The sequence below is a fragment of the Eretmochelys imbricata genome, chromosome 1, assembly GCF_965152235.1.
Source record: "Eretmochelys imbricata isolate rEreImb1 chromosome 1, rEreImb1.hap1, whole genome shotgun sequence".
NCBI classification, from domain to species: domain Eukaryota; kingdom Metazoa; phylum Chordata; order Testudines; family Cheloniidae; genus Eretmochelys; species Eretmochelys imbricata.
Window position 1 is genome coordinate 278,679,776 of NC_135572.1, and position 6,000 is coordinate 278,685,775.

At 39.5% G+C, this 6,000-nt stretch overlaps 1 long non-coding RNA gene across 1 annotated transcript in view; it reads left to right on the plus strand.

Annotated features, from left to right (window-relative positions):
• LOC144259716 (uncharacterized) overlaps window positions 1–5,584 on the plus strand; it is a 43,936-nt gene extending 38,352 nt beyond the window's left edge. Inside the window, exon 3 of the long non-coding RNA XR_013344871.1 lies at window positions 5,539–5,584. This is a non-coding gene — a long non-coding RNA (uncharacterized LOC144259716). The remainder of the gene's footprint in view (window positions 1–5,538) is intronic.
• Window positions 5,585–6,000: the final 416 nt, after the last annotated feature.

The window sequence follows — 6,000 nt, forward strand, 5'->3', positions numbered from 1 at the left end:
TACTCCTGTTCTTTTTACTGAAATGTAAGTACAATATTTATATTCCAATTGATTTGTTTGTTTATAATTCTATGGTAAAAATGAGAAAGTATGCAATTTTTAAGTAATAATGTGCTGGGACACTTTTCTTATGTCTGATTTTGTAAGCAAATAGTTTTAAAGTGACGTGTAATTTGCGGGTACGCAAGATAAATCGGACTCCTGAAAGGGGTATAGTAGTCTGGAAAACTTGAGAGCCACTGTTCTACATAGCAGTCATTAGGGGTCTTGTTTTCAATAGATCTCTTTAGTGGGATGGGCAGTCCTTTGTGTACTACTCTGGAAAATTAAAGACCAGATTCACTGGTTTAAGCCAGGTTAATAGCTGCTTTGCATCATCATAGTAGTACAAAGTGGCTGGAGTTTATCAGTGAATCTAACCCTGGTTGCACAAAGTCAGTAGAGCCTGGCTGCATCTCTCTCTTACTCTAAAAAAAATCTAAAGAAATAAATATAACATGAATGTTTATGGGGGTGAGCAGAGGGTGATGACGGACAATCTAACAGCTGTTTAGTGGACTACGTGAAATGAATTCATGATCCCCATCTGGTTTCTAGTGGACAGCTGGACACAGTAACTACTGCAATCTGGCAACTGGAGCTGGGTGGGAAACGTTTTTGCCATCCCATTAATATTTTAAGAACATAAGAATGGCCATACTGGGCCAGACTATCTAGCCCAGTATCCTGTCTTCTGACAGTGGCCAATGCCAGGTGCTTCAGAGGGAAAGAGCAGAACAGATAATCATCAAGTGATCTATCCCCTGTCGTCCACTCCCAACTTCTGGCAAACAGAGGCTAGGGATACCATCCCTTCCCATCCTGGCTAATAGCCATTGATGGATCTATCCTCCATGGACATATGTAATTCTTTTTTGAACCCTGTTATAGTCTTGGCCCTCACAACATCCTCTGGCAAGGAGTGCCACAGGTTGATTGTGCGTTATGTAAAGAAATACTTCATTTTGTTTATTTTAAACCTGCTGCCTATTAATTTCATTTGGTGACCCCTAGTTCTTGTGTTATGAGAGGGAGTAAATAACACTTCCTTATTTGCTTTCTCTACACCGGTTATGATTTTATAGACTTTAATAATAGCCCCCCTTAGTCATCTCTTTTCCAAGTTGAAAAGTCCTTGTCTTTTTAAATCTCTCCTCATACGGAAGCTGTTCCATAACCCTAATAAATTTTGTTGCCTTTTTCTGTACATTTTCCAATTACAGTATATCTTTTTTGAGATGGGGCGACCAGATCTGCACACAGTATTCAAGAAGTGGGTGTACCATGGATTTATATAGAGGCAATATGATATTTTCTGTCTTCTTATCTATCCCTTTCTTAATTATTCCCAACATTCTGTTAGCTCTTTTGGCTGCTGTTGCACATTGAGTAGATGTTTTCAGAGAACTATCCGCAATGACTCCAAGATCTCTTTCTTGAGTGGTAACAGCTAATTTAGACTCCATCATTTTATATATAGAGTTGGGATTATGTTTTCCAATGTGCATTACTTTGCATTTATCAACATTGAGTTTCATCTGCCATTCATTTTGTTGCCCCGTCACCCAGTTTTGTGAGATCCCTTTGTAACTCTTCATGGTCTGCTTTGGACTTAACTATATTTAGTAGTTTTGTATCATCTGCAAATTTTGCCACCTCACTGTTTACCCCTTTTTCCAGATCATTTATAAATCTGTCAAACTGTACTGGTCAGAGTACTGACCCCTGGGGGACACCACTATTTACCTCTCTCCATTCTGAAAACTGACCATTATTCCTACCCTTTGCTTCCTATCTTTTAACCAGTTACTGATCCATGAGAGGACCTTCCCTCTTATCCCATGCCATCTTAATTTGCTTAAGAGCCTTTGGTGAGGGACCTTGTCAAAGGTTTTCTGAAAATCTAAGTACACTATATCCACTGGATCACCCTTGTCCACATGCTTGTTGACCCTCTCAAAGAATTCTAGCAGATTGGTGAGGCATGATTTCCCTTTGCAAAAACTATGTTGACTCTTTCCCAAGAAATTGAGTTCATCTATGTGTCTGGCAATTCTGTTCTTTACTATAGTTTCAACCAATTTGCCTGGTACTGCAACTAGGTTTACTGGGCTGTAATTTCCGGGCTCACCTCTGGAGCCTCTTTTAAAAATTGGCATAACATCAGTTATCCTCCAGTCAGAAGGTACAGAAGCTGATTTAAATGATAGGTTACATACCACAGTTAATAGTTCTGCATTTCACATTTTAATTCCTTCAGAAGTTTTGGGTGAATACCATCTGGTCCTGGTGACTGATTACTGTTTAATTTATCAATTTGTTCCAAAACCACCTCTACTGAAACCTCAATCTGGGACAGTTCCTCAGATTTGTCACTTAAAAAGAATGGCTCAGTTTGGGGAATCTCCATCACATCCTCAGCCATGAAGACTGATGCAAATAATTCGTTTATTTTTTCAGCAATGGTTTATCCTCCTGGAGTGCTTCTCAAGAGTTTGGTTGTTTTCCACCCAGATTGAACTGAGACCTTTTGAAATAATTTGAGAGCCAATTGCCTGGTGATTAGGCTACTCACCTGAGTTCAAGTTTCTGCTCTAAATCCAGCAGAGCAGGGTCTCCCACATTCCAGCAGAGCAGGGTCTCCCACATCCCAGCTGAGTGCATTAACCACATGATTTTGGGCTCTTCTGGGGTTTTGGTCTCTGTCTCTGGTTTTGACCACAGATTCTGTTCTGGAACTGAGAAACCTTTCCTGATGAAAGTTTTCTCAAACCCTTGGTACGTTCCCATTAACAGTTTTGGTTTCAACAAATCAACATTTTCTGACAAAATTTCAATGTTTCAATGAATCTGACATTTTCTGTTGAAAAATTCCAAACCAGCTCTACAGGCAACCTTCTTGTCAGCCTCATCTCAAAAATGAGATGCCCCGTGAGCGGGGCTGAGGTGGGGCACATGGTCTCTGTTTAAACAGACAAATTCAGTTTCTGGTGCTGTCAACCCAACACTTTTTATCATTATTAAAGGTGTTTTAGTTTTCTTAAATCAGTTACACACTAAAAAAATACACAATTAACTTTAGGTCTTAAAGTAAACATATATAAAGTATGCAGTAGAAATCCTGACCACATTTTTGCTCTGTTACACTTGTAAAATCCCATGACTTGTAAAAGCAGGATTTGCCCACTGTATGTTAGTTATGTATAATAAATAATCTGATTAATGAAAACACATTTTCCCATTTTACATCTTTAGAAAATTTCAGATATAGGGCAGAATATTCACGATTCAGCAGAATAGTCACAGGTTCACCTTTAAAATGTGCCCTCAGAGCACGTTGGAGTTGAAGCAGACAGGATCTTGATTTATAGTTTCATCTTAAAGAAGTTATTTCCTGGCAATCTTTCCCTGTGCACCCTATACTTCCATACATGGAAATGCTGTTAGCATAAGTCCAGACTCCTTCATGAAGGATTAGAGTCCTCTTTATCACAAAAAGAAAAGGAGTACTTGTGGCACCTTAGAGACTAACAAATTTAGTCTCTAAGGTGCCACAAGTACTCCTTTTCTTTTTGTGAATACAGACTAACACGGCTGCTACTCTGAAACCTCTCTTTATCACAGGAGGTCAGCACTACTTCTTAACGAGAATCCTCATTGAATGTTCAATTATTCAGGTGTTCATCTAGATGATGAAATTAGTTTTTATGCTGAGAATACTTGCAGTACCTTCTCTCAGTGAACAGATTAATGGTAGGGCACTAAAAGGAAGATTATACACTGAAATAAATTAAGTTAAATGACTGTTCGATATTTGTGCATAACGCTATTTGCATGTGTAGTGCTTTACAGAGAGAATCAAGAGATGGGTTACAATTTCAAAAGCACCTCTATGATTTAGGACCCTAAATCCAATGGGATTTACAATCCTAAATCATGGAGGTGCTTTTGAAAGTTTTACTTATGACCCTCTACCCTGAAGAGTTTGTAAGACTGGGCCTCTACATTGCAAATTCCTATTCACATAACTGGTCCCTAATTCAATGTGATGACTTGTGTAAATAATTTATGACCTATGTTAGATCGAACAACACAGAGTTCACATCAGACAACAGGGGAGGGATGTTCACAAAAGCAAGGTTATGAGGTGTTTTATGACAAAGGTATTGCATTAGCTGTCTTTTGGTGTGGTATTAGTTTCAATATCCTCAGGTTGGTATTGTAACCATATGAAAGTGCTAGCAGATACTTTCAGGCAGCATACTGTTTCCTGGGGAGAACTAAATGGGAAGGGACACCTCCTGGGAAATGTCTGAGAAGCCATGAGGCTGAAGAAGCCACAATAAAGCTGGAGTTTGTTAATTAACCTTGTGTCAGGGTGAGATCTCATATGGCAGATGATCCAGACAGAACAAAGGGGTGTGGGTTACTGGTGGAGATATGGTGGAAGCTACTCTTGTTATAATCCTTCTTGCTGCATCACAGATGTGAAGTATTCACACATGAACATGTGTAAATGAGCTGGAACAATTCACCCTGTAACAAAGGGCAACTGACTAGCCCCAGGGTTACAAAATGGACAGGGTCCAGTACACGCTGATACTCTTGCACGCCTAACTTTAGTAGTGTTGTATACCACCATAGTGACCTATACAATCCAGCTGGACAGTGACAGAACTTCTTATTAAGAAGGTGCAGGTAGAGTTTGATCAGAGGGAAGCCAAGTTTCTAGCTCTGAAATGCTTTAATTATCTGGAAATTACTACAAATTTTTTTTAAATAGTTGCATGGAGATGCTACTGTGGCCTGTTGGACACATCCTGCCCTTCTTGAAACCAATGATTAAACGCTCCTTGACCCAACTAAACAGGACTGGGCTTCTGGCACTGCTCTATTCAAGTTATTGCTGTGTCCATCACCACTGCTTTTTCTGTGAGATAAAAACTATTCACCTGTGAGCTGTTTGTAGTCCCCACACTCCTTGTTTTCGTTGTTGGAGTGAATTAAAACTACTGCCTTTTACACAATAAAGGACTATTTTTGCTCTCATTCACGCCAGTGTAAGGAAGAGCAGAATTTGTGCTTACCAGTGTCCCTTACCCGCAAGACGTGGCTATCTGCTCAGAATCTTGTTTTTTAAAGTTCTTCACCTGTGTAGAAATGAATTCTGGTACAGAGCTGGGAAAATCACTTCAGTGGGCATGATGCTGTTTTGCTCTGGACTAGGGATTCGGGTTTTATTAATGGGGTGCAGATGAGAAACACACACAGTTCAGTTTTGATGCATATTATACATGGTGCTAAGCTGACCCTTGACATTTGCAGTATCCATATCATAGTCCTGTATCTTATGTCAGATCACATACACCACTTCAAAGACTTGTGGCTTTGCCTTATAATTAACTTTGAACAGCGCTGGTTGCAATTTTGGATCTGCATAGAGGATTCAACACTGGATTTGTGAGCTTTCTGTGTCATTTTTTCCTCCATGTCTCTCAGCAGTTATCTCATTGTATCATCTTGTTATTTCATGACAATGATGCAATTAAGAGCCTTGTGACTGGCTTTGGAGGGGGAAGAAAAAAAAAATCATACTCCGTTCCTGAAATTTCTGACGGGCAATATGGAAACTCCCATGAATTCTGCTGCATTTGCTTCAGAATGTATTTATTGGTCTGCTGTTTTTAAGCTAGTATTTTATAATTCTCCATTAACACTTCAAAAATGTAACTGTTGCTTTAAGTTCTAAATTAGAATTGCTGAATGTTTCCTCACCCCCACTACGTGTCCCCCACTAGTCGAGATGAATCTTCATTTTCTTGATCTGCTATTCCTTCCCTCACAAATTGGCAGACTAGTCCTTTCCTAGGGTAAGTGTTGAGTATTCCTGCTATGTAATGGAGGTGCCAGGAAGTATACAATGGGCAGCCTGCCAATATGTTATCCACCACTTATTCTCAG